Below are 15,362 nucleotides of genomic sequence, written 5' to 3'. Positions count from 1 at the left end.
ATGAATCTTGCAACTAGTGGCTTGTCATGGTTTAATTGACAGTGTTTTTTGTTTTGCTTTTTTAGTGGCATGTAAAATAATAGTGCATTTTACAATCCATGGTGTCTTCGATTCCATGAAATATGGTGTATGTGTATCCATAGAAACAGTGTTGTATTGATTTTTGATTAAAAAAATAAATGATACCATATTGGATCTATCATTCTGCAACTTGCTTTTTTTTCACAAATACTATGCCTTGGAGGGTTTTCTGCATTGGTATATAGATCTCCCTTATTCTTTATTAACTGCTGTGTGGCATTGCATAGCATGGATATACCATGGTTTATGCAGCTGGTCCCTGGTGATAGGCATTTAGGTTGTTTCTGATTGTTTGCTATAGTTAACATTCTAGTACATGTCTCCCTGTTGGAACACTTTTTCCATGGTTGATAGCAAGAAGGGGGCATTGCTGTCCTCAACCTTTCTTCCATTCTCTTCTCTTGCATTCCATTCCATCCTGTTCCATGCCATTTCACCTTTCCCACCCCATCATCCCATCCCATCCCATCATCCCATCCCATCCCATCCCATCCCACCATCCCATGTCATTCCATCCCATTGCATCATCCCACCCCACCCCACCCCACCCCACCCCACTCCACCCCATCCTGTCCCATCCCACCATCCCATCCCATCTCATTCTATCCGTACATCATCCCATCCTATGTCATCCCATCCCACAGCCATTACACCAGGACTTATTTGGATTAGACACTGTGCCTGGGTCAGTTTTGTGGCTAAAGGTGTCTAGAAAAGGGAATCAGATCAGCTTATAGTCTAGTTAGGAGAGTAGGCATGCAGTGAGACTTGGATCAGAATTCCAGAGCATCCCCAAATTAAGCCTTGTAGAGGAGGGGCACAGGTGTTGGTGTGGTTCTGAGGAAGGCATTTCAACCTTCATTTGATACTTCTTTCAGCCTGGCAAGCCCCTCAGGAATAAGAAAAAGAATGCCTTTGTACTGACACGTTACCCCTTGGTTTATCATCAGTGGGAACATTCCTCAATTGCATTCCTAACTCTGACAGGTGTTCGGATTGTTATGGGGGTTCCCACTCTTATTTCCCCTCCTCTGAGCTGAGTAGGGAGAAAAGCCACCCACCCATCCACTTGTCCTGTGGCATCTGGCTTGCTCTGCATGAAGGTGCTTGTGCTCTCTCTCACTGGGTATCGGGAAGCATGGGGCCAGGGGATGGAGGTGATAGAGGTGGTTGGAGCCTCCCTCTCCAACTCTGCCGCCTGGGGAATTTTGACCAGAAAGTGTCTCAGAAGCTGTTCTGGACTAACTACTGGCAGTGCTTCTCAGATTTTCAAGTGCATATGGATTACCTGGGATCTTGTGAAAATGCAGATTATAATTTGGTAGGTCTGGGATGAGGGAGGGGCAAGATTGTGCATTTGTTACAAACTCCCAGGTGGTGCAGGAGCTGCTGGTTGCAGGAACCACACTCTGAGTAGCAAGGACTTCAGGAATGCTGAGCAAACCGAGGAGGCAGGGAGAACTGGGAAGTGGAGCAGGAGAGTTTTGGTGGGAACTGGGGCTTTTTTGGGGACAAAGCTGGACACATCTGGCAGCTCTCACTTTTGAGACTCTAGGCTGTTGGACTGTGTGCTTTTGGCGCATGCTCTCCAGCAGTTGTATGCAAGGCAAGGCAGGGTTTGTTGGTTTGTTTACAACGGATAGATTTGTGCTAGAATTTCCAACCATGGCATGGCGTTTGGAGTAGGATAATTCTTCATTCTGAGGGACTGTTCCTTGCTTTGCAGGGCATTCAGCACCCTGCCCTTGCCCACTAGATGCCAGTAGCAACCTCTCTGATTACTGTAGCACTTGAAGAAAAATGCCTCTGATGGGCAGGCGGTGCTGCTGTTGGTTGAGAGCTATTGATGTGGATATGGTCCTTGTTGAGGGCAGGGACCATGGCTTGGTCTCCATGTCCCCAGCAACTGGCACTGTGCCTGACATGGAGTAAGAGCATGATCAGTGAATGTTGCATGAAAGAAGGTAGCATGCTGGGCATAAAGGGAATGCAAGTTCTAACAACCCCTGCCTGCTGCAAGGAAAAGCCAAGATGCGTGCCTCTGCAGCAGCTGGCAGGGGGGCACCAGCTGAGGACAGTGCCATCCTGACCTCGAGGGATAGAATGGGGCATTCTTATGTTCATCTCTGCTTCCCCAGCTTGCCCCTGGCACTCTGAGGCTCTGTTTTCTCATGGAATGGCAGTCGACCATTTGGATTTTTGATGGGTCTGTCTTTTCTGGGTTGAAATGCTAGAGGATAAGGCTTGTTTTGTTCAACCTTGTGTGCCTTGGAGCCTGGCACATAGTAGGTGTCTTGTAAATGTTGGCTGGAAGAACTCTTTGAATTCCCTAAGGGAACTGGCACATCCAGACACCCAGTAATGGCTCCTTGTGATTATGTCTGTAATGTGAACTGTCATCCCTAATTCATTCATGCAGTTATTGGCCTATTCATTGGTTCAATGACTATTTCTTGAGCACCTGCTATGTTCTAGGCACTGAGCTAAGACAGCAGCATGCTGGTGGAGCTGATGGTGCGCTGGGGGCTGACATTAATCTGAGAATCATACAAACAAGGGGAAGGTCACAGCAGTGTTAAGTGCTTCTAAGGGAAGGTACGTAGTTCTGTGAAAGTGCTGAGTGGAGCCTGTGTCTGGCTATCTTGGTAGTCCTGGCAGTGTTGGGATGACAGGGAGTGTGGTCTTCCCTGGCTGTGAAGCTGGGGCTGAGCTCTGAACTGTATTGCATCCAAGTGTTTAGGGTAATAGTAAAGCAGGGCCATGCCCACATGAAAAGTTCCTTTGTAAGAATTAGATTTAAGATATTAGTTTTTATAAACCATTAGAGGATGCACAAAAAAATGAATCAATAATTTTGTCAAGACTTCTTTACACTTATTTTATAGTTTAGTGTTTTTTTCTATGTTAGCGTACATGAGTGTGAGGCATATCCTTTTCTGCATGTAGAGCCTCTAAAAGTCTTAGCCTTAGACCTGGAATGAGTAAGAGAAAAGTGGGTGAAAGCTATAGAGAAGAGCACTGCAGACAGAGAGAAGAGCATGTGCAAAGGCCCTGGGAAAGCAGAGGTGCTGCAGTGTATTGGGCCAGCAAGGAGGTGAGGATCACAGGTGCCCAGAGAGCAGTGAGGTGAGGGTGTGGAATCAGGCTGAGAGGTCTTTTGGGACCAAATCACGTGGGCCTTTGGATGCCATGGGAAGGAGTGGGGATTTTATCCCAGAGCTCGTGGGAAACCATTGGAAAGGATAAACTGAGGAATGACATGATCAGATGGTATGTTTTTTTTTTTCAGGCATGAGTAGTTTTATTTTGTTTTTCATATTGTAAAATCTTCAAGAAGGAATTTTGTTTGGCTGAGTTGGGCAATATTCATTATGATATTATTGGATGTATTCACTATGCTGTGTATTATATCCCCATGACTTATTTATTTATTTGGATGGTATGTTTTTAAAAGACCACTGTGGCTGCTGTGTGGAGAGTGGACTCATCTGTGAATCACTCTGGGGGTTTGTCGTTGAGATTTTCTTTTGGTGCCAGCAGTCACGTGGCCTGGGGCCACTCATGCTTGTGTCACTGGCACCCAGGTCACAGCTCCACTCTGCATTGCATTTCTGGGCTGCTTCTTCCCTTTCTGGGTCAGACAGACCTGGCCTTCAGAAGCCAGATGGACTCCGAAGACCTTCGGGTGATGTTTAGATTCTAAGTCACTGTAAATCTCACTGAAGTGACCTATTTTTCTTCTATCTGGCTCTTGTATTTTTTATGAATGAATGATAAAAAATGTGGCAGGGTCAGTTGTTTTAATTTCTTCTGACACCTGGATTCTGCATTCGATGGCAGCTGTCCCTCCAGGGGCTGGCAGTTTGCTACCAGGTGGTGGGGCCTGGGCCTGTCACACCTGGCTGGTCAGAATCGGTGGGGCAGGTGAGACAGCAGTCCTGGCCCTTATAGGACAGTGAGCCCTTTAGAACATGGGAGCAGAGGCTCAGGGCCTGTCTGAGGGGCCGAGACTGGGGCCAGCGGGTCTGGCTGCTTGGCCAGACACTGCAGCAGTGACTAGCTTGGAGGTAAAAACTGGAAGGCCGCACCTCATTTTGGACTGCAGCCTCACCCACCTTATTAACAGTATGATGGAAGCTAGTTCTTCGGGGGCAAACTGTGGCCTCACATTTGATGGGGAGTGGTGAGGGGTCAGAGCCTCCATTGCCCCTGAAACCATTCACCTCTCTACTCGAGTGGCCACTGCGGTTAGGTCTGGCCCTGTGTTCCGGCCTGCCTCCCTGCTCTTCACCTTGCTGTTGTCCTTGAAGCCTCTTGTGTCCTTGCCCATGCGGCTCTCTCTGCCTGGAACACCATCCCCTGGCTTGCTTCCTTGTCAGAGCCACACCTCATCCTTCCAGCCTTGCAGAAGCCTCCCCTGACTTCTGAGCAGACCACTGTCTGGGGCCCCCAGCAGCACTTGGCCCACTCCCTTGTTTTCAAAATACAGTTTTCTTGTTTCATGCTTAGGCAAATTCATTGTAGAAGATCTATCAAATAGAGACAAGCCAAGAGAAGAAAATAAAGCCCAGCCATAAATCAGAGGATCCAGTGCTATCATTCCAGATTCTTGTCCCACAATCTGCTTTTTTTCCACTTACCTATAGATGGCAAACAGCTTATCATACTGTTAAATATTGTACTAAAGCCTCCTTTAATCAGCTTCCTATTGTTTCATTGTATGGCTGTGTTCAGTTGTGTATTGCAGTCCTCTGTAGCTAGACTGGACACACCCAGTGGTCTACCCAGAGGTCTTGTGATACATGGGGATCTTGACTTTTCACCTTTGTTTGCCCAGGGCTAGGCCTTTGACTGGAGAGTTCATGGGAAGTATTTATTGGATGAATGAATCCCCTGCATTCCCATCTTTCTCCTGAGGTAGCCAGAGTTTAGCCTTTATTTGAGGCTATTTTCTTCTCCCAGTTCCAAGGACCCTCCCACCTTCTCCCAGAAAGGAGACTCCACATCCCAGTCTGCTATTGTTTAACCTTTGAAAGTCAAGTCCAAAGGCTCTGGTAGGGAAGAGGCTGGAGGGGTCAGGTGGGAATGAGCAGATAACAAGGTCAGTAAAGGTGGTGTCTGCTCATAAGTTGCTCCCGGGCCAGGAGGGAGTTGGGAGCTTCTAGGAGGCCAACGGGCTGCTGCTGGTGGTGAGCAGGAGGAACGCCAGTGCAGAGTGGATGTCACTGCAAGCTGTAAGCTTTTATGCCCGACTGCCAGCTACAGCAGCCATGTCTGAAGGCTTCCGGTGCAGCCCAGGTGAGCTGCTGCCTTTGGGCCTGGTATGTGTGCTCTGAGGACCAGTTCTCTGGGATTGGAGCTTTGCCCTATATGATGGGACACAAACCTTCCTACTCCCTCAGGCCTATTGGAACCCAGATACAAAAGCCTTAATGTATTCATGTATGGGTTCAACAAAAAGTTTGGTGCACTCCTGTTATATATCAGACTTTATGCTGGTCCCCGCCCTCACAGAGCTCACAGTTTGGGTATAGGGTGACCAATGGTTCCAGTTTACCCCAGACTGAGGGGCTTCCTGGGATGTAAGATTTTCAGCACTAAAATCAGGGATGTCCCAGAAAACTGGGACAAGTGGATCACCCTAGTAAGGCATAAACATAAGTTGCTGTCATCCAGGGAGGAGTAGTCAGAATCCTGCAGACAGGACTGGGGTTGCTTAGAGTGGGAGGACTCAACAAGGGTCGGCATATCACAGGCCTGGCATCCTGAGGGGGAGCTTTACATGGACTTTGATATTCCTGAAGGAGTAAGGCCTTGGTGGTGGTGGGGTTTCCACCAAAGATCCCTCTCCTCCCTCTCAGTTCTTCTTGCCCCTCTGCACACCCAGATGGTCTCCCTCTGGGCACCGCATAGTTGGATACTGGGGCAAGGGCAGCCCTGTGGAAAGTGGACCCTTGGGGCCAGGGTTCAGCCACCTCCATCAGCCTCTGAGACCAAGGTCTCTGCTCTGAAGAAGAGGGGGCCCCCAAAGTTTGCTCAGAAAGGGAAACCTGTCCCTCCTTCCTGGAGACTGAATGGAGTATACCTACTGGGGTTGACAGTGACAACCTCATCCATGGCCTGGGGTTATCATTAATCCTTCATTCACTCTTTACTCAGCACACAGTTACTGCTGGTCATCTATTATGTGCCTACTTGATGCATGCAACCCACAGCCAGGCACTTAGGAGCTAGTAGATACAAAACCCCTGGCAGCCCAGTGAGTCGGGCTGGTGGGAAACGACTTGAGTCAGTGGAGCTTTATCGATTTCCCATTGGCCTCCTGCAAGGCTGACACCCAGGGTGGGGCTCCCCTGCCAGGTACGTCTCTGGAGCCTTTGTCCCCAGAGGTCTGTGGAGGATTTGGGGGAATGGAATCTTGCATCCTTCTTTTGGAAAAGCCATTTGTGCATGGAAATGCAATTTACTTCTGATAGGAGGAAAAGACCTGAAAGGCCTCCAGGATGAGAATGTGTTTCTGGTACCTACAAGCCAACTCCAAAGTCAGTTTTCCAGCCTGGGGGTGAAATCCTGAGAAATGTAGGGCTGGGTTGGACACGTGGTTACCATCCCCCACGATCCCCCTGACCCCTGATTCTAAATACTGTTGAGCCAAGCAGAAAAAATTTTTACCCATTAACGTTCTTTAAAAAAATCCAATACAGGAAAACCCCAAGTTGACAATGGAATAGATAGGACAGTTCAAAGAGAATAAATTTTAAAAAAAACCACACAACGAAATTTCTAGAGATTTCTTTGTGTGTCCCAGTGGCCGTGGTGTGGTTAAGCACATTGCCTCTCATCCTGGTGCATGTGTGGGGAGGTTCCAAGGGTAGAAGCAGAGCCGCGGAAGGAGAAGGCCCGGTGTTGGTGTTGGAATGTGCCTGTGTGTGTGTTGGTGTGTGGGTTCCTATCAACACATGTACACATTTATCAAACTACATCTGCTTTTACTGTAAAAATTTTATGAACATGGGCATATGGCGCATTATCCTGCCATGGTGTGTGTGTGTGTGTGTGTGTGTGTTTGTGTGTGTGTACACACGCACAGGCAGGCCTGCTTGGCACTCACTTCTTGAGTGGTTGAGAAAGTCTCCTGGAGAAGAGAACCCCGGAGCCTGTGGGGCTGTGGGTGAGCTGACCTCCCCAGGGCCCCAGCCTGGCCCTTGGCCCACAAGGCCATGAATACATTTCCATCCATCTCCCGCCTCCATCACCTAGGCAGCTAATTCCTCTGGGCCCCTCTGCCTTATTAAAGTCACAGATCACTTTCCTGAGCTTAACGCTGTGAAGACCAGTGCACCCCAGTTCAAACCCCTTCCCCACCATGCAGCCTCTTCTGGACGGCAGGGGGTGGAGGTGAGGGTCCTGTTAGCCCCCGCCCCCTGCCCTGCCCCCTCCTCTGTTCAGTCTGCTCGAGGCTCTGCCGTGATCGGGGAGGTCGCCTCAAGATTCCTTCAGTAAACCCCTTGGCAGGATACAAGGGCCGTCACAGCTGTGCTGCACAGACCGGCTTCCAAAGGCGAGGACTGGGCTGGCCCACTTGAAGTGGCTCCTCTGCGGAGGGGTGTGAGGCTCACTGCTGGTTCGGAGAACACTCCTCCTGTCCCCGGCTGCCTTGGCCTCCCCTGTTATGAAATATGGATGGTACCGGTTCCAGCGTTCGGAGACTCGCTGGCAGCGCCGAGCGTCTCCAAAGGCCCGCCTTGTGCATGCACCTAAACACTTCACTGAGCAATCTGTCAACATGTCAGCAACACATGTTTTGTAAAAAGCTTCCAGTGGGAGTAATGACTCCCACCAGGACTTCCAAAATGCTTTGAATTCAGCAGATTTCTATTGCGGGCATCCCCTGGGGTGCCTTTTACAATGCCTACATTTCAGAAATTTGAGCCACAGACCCCTGGGGGTTTCCTTTCATAATGCCTCAAAATGTAGGGTTATATTGTTGGAAGTCCCCATGGGGTCTTTATTAATACCTGAATTCTGAGGAACTGGAAATTACACAGGGCACTGCAGGGGCCCAGATCCACACCAGGAAGAAGAGAAAAACTCTGTGGGGAGATTTTTTTTCTTCATGCAAGAGTGAAAGAGAAGAATTTGCTAAAGGACAAAATTGAGTGTGTTTGAGCTTCCTTCATTTAATCTGCCTTCTAGAACGCTACAGTAAAATCTGCAACCGGGAAGGGGGGAAATGACTTTTCTATTTTTAAATCTCACTTTGATATTTTAGGGGCTGGAGTATATTCTCTTTAAACACCCAGTGTCAAGGGGTATTGTTTAAAAAGAAATTATTTTTCTTTTTGGTCACTGAAAACACCTCTGCCGCTCCCTTCTCCCAGGTCTCCCCTCTTCCTTGGAGCTGTTAAACTCCTGTAGCGCGCTCCCGTCTCATTATCATTAACTGTTTGGGGTCGGTTTGAGATACTGGCCCGCTTGCTCTCCCCCTCTCCCCTCCCTTCTGTGCATTAAAGATGAGAAAATCAGCGTTGGAGATGGGCCAACCCCCCGTGTGAACTGGTTTCAAACCCTCACTCACAGCTGGGGCCATCAGAGTAGGAAACATTGAAGTTGCCTACTACTTTTTTGCAAACAGTTTGTTGCCGAAGTCTTGAAAAGACAGAAGGGGTGTTGCCTCTTGTCCCCCAACACACACACACACACTCACACCAGTTTCTGTGTGTGACTATTTGCAGCCTCTACCATCTGCATACTCACCTTCGGTATTATTTTTTTTAAAGTTACAAGACTTCAATGTGTTAAGCCTTAGGTTAATTTAAGCTGCCTTTTTTCCCTCCTAAATCTGGCACTCACTGGCTTGCTGAAAAGAGGGCCCTCGCTCTCTTTATTTCTATTACAGTCTCATTGACTGGGACAAGAAAATAACACTGAGGGAGCTAACTTACAGCAGCCAAGGCCAAGAAATTCTAAGTTGCTGATAAGACCCTCCTTCTTCCCTCCTCCCTCCGCCTCTGTCCCTCCCTCCTCCTTTCTGCCAGAGTGACTGGATCACACAGGGGACTGGGGAACTCACATTTCCCCCCCTCAGTGAGACTCCCAGACGGTGCTCAACCATCTGTGGTCCCGTGGGTCCAGCAGAGGGGGGCCAAGGAGGGGGGTTTGCCCATTAGGAGCTGGTTGGGTCAGACACTCACAGAGATCCTCTGCACCACCCTGAGCGGGCTGATTAATTAAGCAATTGCATCATTGATTCAAGGTTTGTGATTTGGTGCCAGGGCGCTGGCTGGCACGTTCCTGAGCTCTGCTTCCCTCCCCTGGGCTGTCAGTTGTAGGATCTCTTTCTGTTTTCCAGCCGGATTTTCCCCCTTGGTGTTGGCACCGGTGCATGGCAGGGAATGGAACTGTGTCCCAGCCACCCTGAGACCCCCAGCCAGGAAGCTCGGGTGGCTCCTGGGGTGTCTTGATGGGATGGGGCTTCAGGCTCACAGCCCTGGGCAGACCCCAGGAGGGACCTTTTCTTCTCCCAGCAGGCCCCATGGGCTTCAGCAGGGGCTCAGAGACAGAGAGGGCAAGGAGCCCCCGTGGTGCTGATTTGACATTTTTAGCTGAAGACCTTTGTTCAGACCAATTTCCAAGTAGCTTTGGGTTGGAGTGCATTCTGCGTTTTCCTTTTTCTTTCTTCTTCTTCTTTTTAAAATCCAGGGCCTATTTTTTCCTTTTTCTTTCAAAACGGTGAAATAGAATCTGACCCTGGGAATCCCATTTTTGCCATTTCTTTCCCCAAGTCACCCTCTCCTGCCTGACCAAGAAGTCCTGAATTTCCCGGCAGCCTCTGGGTCTCAGACCCTCTTCTCCCCACTCCCTCCCCGGGTCCTCTGAGGGCTACCGCCTCCCAAGGGAGAGCTGCATCCCAGCCTGGGGCCTGGTTCCGGAGCTGCAGGGCCGGGGCCGCCATTTTCCTGTCCTCCTTCCTCTTAGAGATTTTGACCTTATTGAGGGGAGGCAGTGAAGTCTGCCCAGATGCTTCCACAGCCATGGTAGTGGGTGGGAGAGAGGTAAAGGAAGAAAAGCTAACCCCCTTCCTAAGAATACATACTTTCTCCAGGGGAGGTCCAGATCATGTAGCAAGAACCTCTAAATTTTTTACCAAATGGAGGAAGCACTACAAGATGCCCCAACCCTGAAAAGAAGAACAAACCAAAACCAAAACCATAAAAACTACCAAAACCAAACAATAGAAATTCCTTTCTATGTGCCTCTAAGCACACAAGGAAGATATTGCCTTTGGGAAAGAGGGGATTGCAAACTTCGGTTCAAACAACCCATCCTATTTGCCAAAATATATGGCAAACCTCCTTCCAGCGCTGAAATCTGTATGGTTGCAGGGAGGAAGGGTGGTGGGGGGAAGGCAGAGTCCTTGAGCCCCAAACAGATGTCCAGGGAGGAGAGGCCAGAGAGCCTCCTCTGCGCAGTGATTTATTTTATTTTTTAGATCTATATGCTTTGGCCACATTTATTTATTTCCAAAGGGCTATTTTTGGTGTCTGCCCTGGCTCCTTTGTAGCAAAGCCCCCTTTTCTAGAATTTCCTCTCCTTTATTAGAGTTACAGCTCAGCTTTGTGCAGCCCCGGGGGAGCCGGCCAGCCGCTGGCAATTTCTCTCAGACACCCAATTACCCCCTGACGTCAGTACCTCCTCGCCCCGCTCCCCTGGGTGCCTGCGTTTTTTCCTTTGTAACACTAATAGCTGACTAGCTAAGTGCCTGTCGGTTCCTTGGCAGAGGAGTTGATTGTGTTTTCGGCTGGATACTAAATCCAAAAACTATGTAAAAATGTCAATAGGTGAGTGCACATTGATTTTGGTTAGTCACAGTGATATTTGAGCCCCTTTGGGGACTCTGTCTGGGGAAGTATTTTACAAGAAAGATAATATAACAGAAAATTACTGGAGCTCCGCGGGTCTCTGGTGGGTTTCTTAGGGGCCTGCTAAATTGCTGTAGAATCAACAAATGCTTTATTAATCTAAATTTGTGGTTTTGTTCTCTCTTCTCTTCAGAAGGCTGGAGTTTTAATGACGCCGGCGGCGAGGCTGGGTGGCGCGGCCCGCACCTTGGCTGCGGGGCTGGGGTACCCTGGCTGGTAATGAACTCCCAGAGGATTCTGGGAGCAGGGCGGCTGTGTTCCCAGCCGGCTTCCTGGGGAATGTGGAGCAGGCGCCGGGCCCGCCGCTTGCCAGGCCGAGGTCTGTGCTCGCAGATAAAGTGAGGGGCTGAGGGCCTGGAACAGCTGTGCCGGGCCAGGCTGACTGGGAGAGGCTGATAAGGGCCCAGAAGGGGCCCAGGCGGGCGGCGTGGCACCGCCAGAAATCTGACGGGGTATCAGGACTGGCAAAGAAAGTTAAACGCGGCCGGTTCTGGGGGATGGTTGGCCGACCTGCGGAGAAAGATAATGGTAATTGATGGAATCAAAGTCATAACACAGCCTTGTGTTTTCTTGGCAATTAATTCCGCCCCCTCCCCAGTTTCTAACCCCCTGGCATTCTCAGAGCCCAGGCCGCCCCATGAGCAGCCTGCACGCTCAGATAATCAGCACATGCTCTCCTTGCTTTCCGGGAGGGAGCTGGGGAGATGGAGGCTGCGGACAGACACACTTAGAGATCAGGTTTTAAAAAATACCTTACAAACAAACAAGTCGGAGAAGAAAACTCCGCTGAAAAGTTAAGGACATGTCACTCCGGGAGCTCATTTGATCGGGCTCTGGAAGGGGAGGAGGAAAAATCGATGTCTTTGTAAGAGTGCCCGGTGCTGTGTCTCCTTGCTGGGCAGGACAGTGTGAGTGGGCGCATCCCCGGGCACACGCACCCGCACGCGCTCGCCTCCCACACTGTGCTGCCAGGAGACAGCCCGATAATGGGACAGCATTTTATCCCATATACAGATGTGCCTACCTCTCCCGCGTGTGTCCTCCTGGCACCCCTCCCCCCCCAACACCTTTTGTCCCTTCAAAGGCAGCCCTTCTCAACAATGGGCCAACCAGGCTGCTTCCGAGGGCTCATGCTGCCTGCCTGCTCCTTAGGTACTGCTTTCAGCCAGCCTTTTGTTGTACACACGCTGGGACACACCTGCTTTCAGAGACACGCGTGAACGTACAACTCTGGCACTCACACCCACTCCGCTGCCTGGCCGCAGTTTGCTGGTTCCTGATCGGGTCCCGCTGTGCCCCAGGGAGCTCCTGTGTTGGCTCCAGGATCTTCAGCAAATAAAACACTCCAAAAAATTTCCCTGGAATTTAAATTAAAATCAGTGCGCAGTAAAGCTGTGTGTCAGTCCAGTGTGTGAGGTGCAGGCCTCCAAATAGCTGGAAATTGTGTAAGGGAAGCAATCAGAAGCAGCCTTCCAGGTGATGCTACCTGGTGCTTGGTATATATGCAAGGGTCCTACCTAGTAGGTAATTATTACTGAGGAAAGGAACCCTCCTAATGGCAGGTGATGCCATAAGCTACAGGGACTTTTGTCCCTTTCCCACATCTTTTCTGGCCTTTCCTCTTTCTGAGAGCCACATTTCTCCCAGCCCATCTGTGGCTATGTGACATTGGATTCTGTATCAGAAACCAAGTGACAGAAGGACCCAGTGGGGCAGTCCTGAGGGGCTCCTGATTGTCTTCTGGCCCCTTGTTGGGCCCACCCCATCCTGCCTTGGTGAGGGGCTGACATCATTAACCTGGCGTGGAAGCAGGGGTCTGAGTGTGCTCAGAGAATGGTGTGGGCCCTGTTGTGGGCCCTCTGCAGCCAGCCTCCTCCCCCGGGACTCACTGCATTCCTGCATCAGCCCTTGGGCAGCTCCCCCTGAGCTTTGCCTCCTCCATGGGGTGGGAGGAAGGAGGTTTGGAAAGGAGGCCCCCTGGTGACTTCTGAGCCATCAAAGCCAGGGACTGCATGCCTCCAGGCCCCTCAGCTCCCCTCATGAATGGGCTCTGCAGGCTGGCAGCTGTTTTGGGGCCTGGAGAAGAGGAAGGGGGCTGGTCCTTTGTCCCTGGAAGAAGGCCTCCCGGAGGCCCAGGCCTGCATGGCAGGCAGCCACGTTAACCTTCCACCCTGGGAGGGAGGGGGCTTGCCTGAGGTCAGGCACATAATGAGGCCAGGTCCCTGGCTGTCCCCAGCCTGGGTTCTGGCAACAAAGGCCCAGTCACGCTGCACAATGAGGGGGAGGCGGCCGGGTGGGGGTGGGTAGGTGCTGCCACAGCCGGCCTCTGCGGCCCAGGGTTTCCTTCCAGCCCACCCCATGCTGGACACTTCAAAGGGGCAGAGGGGAGAGGCCAGCCTGGCCAGCCAGGCTTGGGCCTCCTGCTCCCAAGGCTGCCACCGGAGGTGGAAAAACACCTTGAGAAGGGGGCCTATGGAATCAGATTTCGGAACCTGGCGCCTTGGGGAGCCCTTGGTATGGGGTCTTTCTCTAGCAGTCTTGTTTCACTTTCTTTGTTTGGACCTAGATCTCAATATAGCCCAATTATTTAAATCAGAGCCTTTCAGTCAACAACAAATAATAATGCTGTCTCCTGTATGAGGCCACATGGCATGGAATTCAGAGCATCCTCTCACCCTTGTCTCAGGGTTTTTCTACCTGCTTGGTGAGGTGGTGGGTGAGAAGGTATGAGCACCCCTGTCTTTCCAGTGGGAGGAAAGGAGGGAAGGAGCCATTTCCACCATGTGGTGCCCAGCTCTTTTCTCTCCCTGATCTCTTTGACTTCTTACAATAACTCTGAGAGTTGGACGTTTGGGCCCACTTTACAGATGAGTCCGCTGGGACTCCAAGAGGATAAATAGACCTGCCTGAGATCACATGATGCCATCACTTGCCAACTCTGTGACTCTTGATAACTTACTGAACATCTCTGTGCCTCGGTTCACTCATCTGTAAAATGGGGCTACTAATAAGATCTGCTTCACAGGGGTGTTTGGAGGATGCATTGAGACATGGTGTTTCAAGAGCTTGGGGCATGCACAGTAAGCATTCAATAAACAGGAGCTGTTGTTCTTGTTAGATTGTCCAGTATGAATTCTGCTCCATATCCTCTCAGCTCCAGAGCCAACACTCCTTTTGCTTCATAACCAACAAAACAAAACTCTGTAAGCTTGCCGAGAGATAGTTAGTCTGATCTGCTTAGCAAAGAGCTGGAGAAGAGGCCCAAGGAGGGAAGGCACGAGGTCTGAGCCATAGTGTGAGTGGGATGTGGGGATGGAGGCAGAGGTGCCTCTGAGGGTTATGCTCTCCTGCTTTCAGCCGGGGTGTGGGTGCGGGTAGGTGTTGGGTATCTCTTGTCAACTTTTGCTCAGTTGCAGAGACTGTTTTCTGTACACAATGCTAGACCATATTTTATATCTCAGAAATGCTCAAGAGGATTTCCTGAGGCCCTCTCAACACCACCCCAAGAAACTGTTAGGAGAACCAAAAATTGCCTAGTCCCCATCACCCCTGCTGTGGCCCAGAGGTGCCTGTTTTGGCTAGAAGGCATCAGAGTCTTCCTGGAAGAGGAGGGCAGGGCCTCTGCTCCCTTCTCTTGGAGGCCAGCTTGGGTCCTGCTTGGGGAGTGCCCTTTGCAGGAGAGGAAGGTATGGTTCCTTTAGCCCTTGGAAGTCTGAGGGCTGTGAGAAGATGGAAAGAAAAGGGACACTAAAGAGCATCTCAGTGCCCAGGCTGTACAGCTTGCATCCCTACTTGCAGAGGAGCAGAGATGGAATGTCTTGACATATGGGCAAAAAAGTACTTTGAGAACTGGCTAGAGGTACAAAACCATGTGTGCAGTTAGGAGTTTTATAAATCAAATCCTACTGAAAATACCCCTAGTGATTTAGTGGAACCCTTTCCATAGTCGTTTGGTAGAATGAAGACTCAATGCTTTATTACGGGCATTCACTTGTACACTCAAAGGAGATTTTTGGAGCCTGTTCTCTACCCACTGTGCTTGGCACATGGTGACACGGAGATGAATAACAGCAGTGCTTGACCACCAGGAGTTTAGTCACCGCCTCTTCCCTCCTGCTTTCCTTTCCTCCTTCCTCTCCAAATATTTATTAATCATCTTTATTCCCTGTGGTAATAACAGGGGGTCCACAGAAATAAGCTTTGCTGGGGAGATTCCTGTTAGACAGAGACAGAGGAGTGATGCTGCAGACACTGGCAGAGGGATGCTCGTGAGACTTGGCTCTCACCTTGGCCTGACCACGTGAACTTGAGAAAGGCACTCACTGCTCTGAGTCCTCATTTGCAAATGTTGAACTGGGC

The 15,362-nt window shown here is 50.3% G+C and overlaps 1 protein-coding gene and 1 long non-coding RNA gene across 5 annotated transcripts in view; both read left to right on the top strand.

Moving 5' to 3' along the window:
- The window catches only part of ZNF423 (zinc finger protein 423), a 319,623-nt gene that overhangs the window by 125,476 nt on the left and 178,785 nt on the right, over positions 1 to 15,362 (top strand). The gene's annotated exons all lie outside the window — the stretch shown is intronic.
- On the top strand, positions 9,377 to 12,394 carry LOC140847050 (uncharacterized). The gene is made up of 3 exons (XR_012126651.1): positions 9,377 to 10,922; positions 11,137 to 11,322; positions 12,156 to 12,394. It is a non-coding gene; the product is annotated as an uncharacterized lncRNA (long non-coding RNA).

This window comes from Manis javanica, chromosome 17 (genome assembly GCF_040802235.1).
Source record: "Manis javanica isolate MJ-LG chromosome 17, MJ_LKY, whole genome shotgun sequence".
Taxonomy (NCBI): domain Eukaryota; kingdom Metazoa; phylum Chordata; class Mammalia; order Pholidota; family Manidae; genus Manis; species Manis javanica.
Note: the sequence above shows the minus strand (reverse complement) of the source record. Positions and strands in the feature narration are given on the sequence as shown.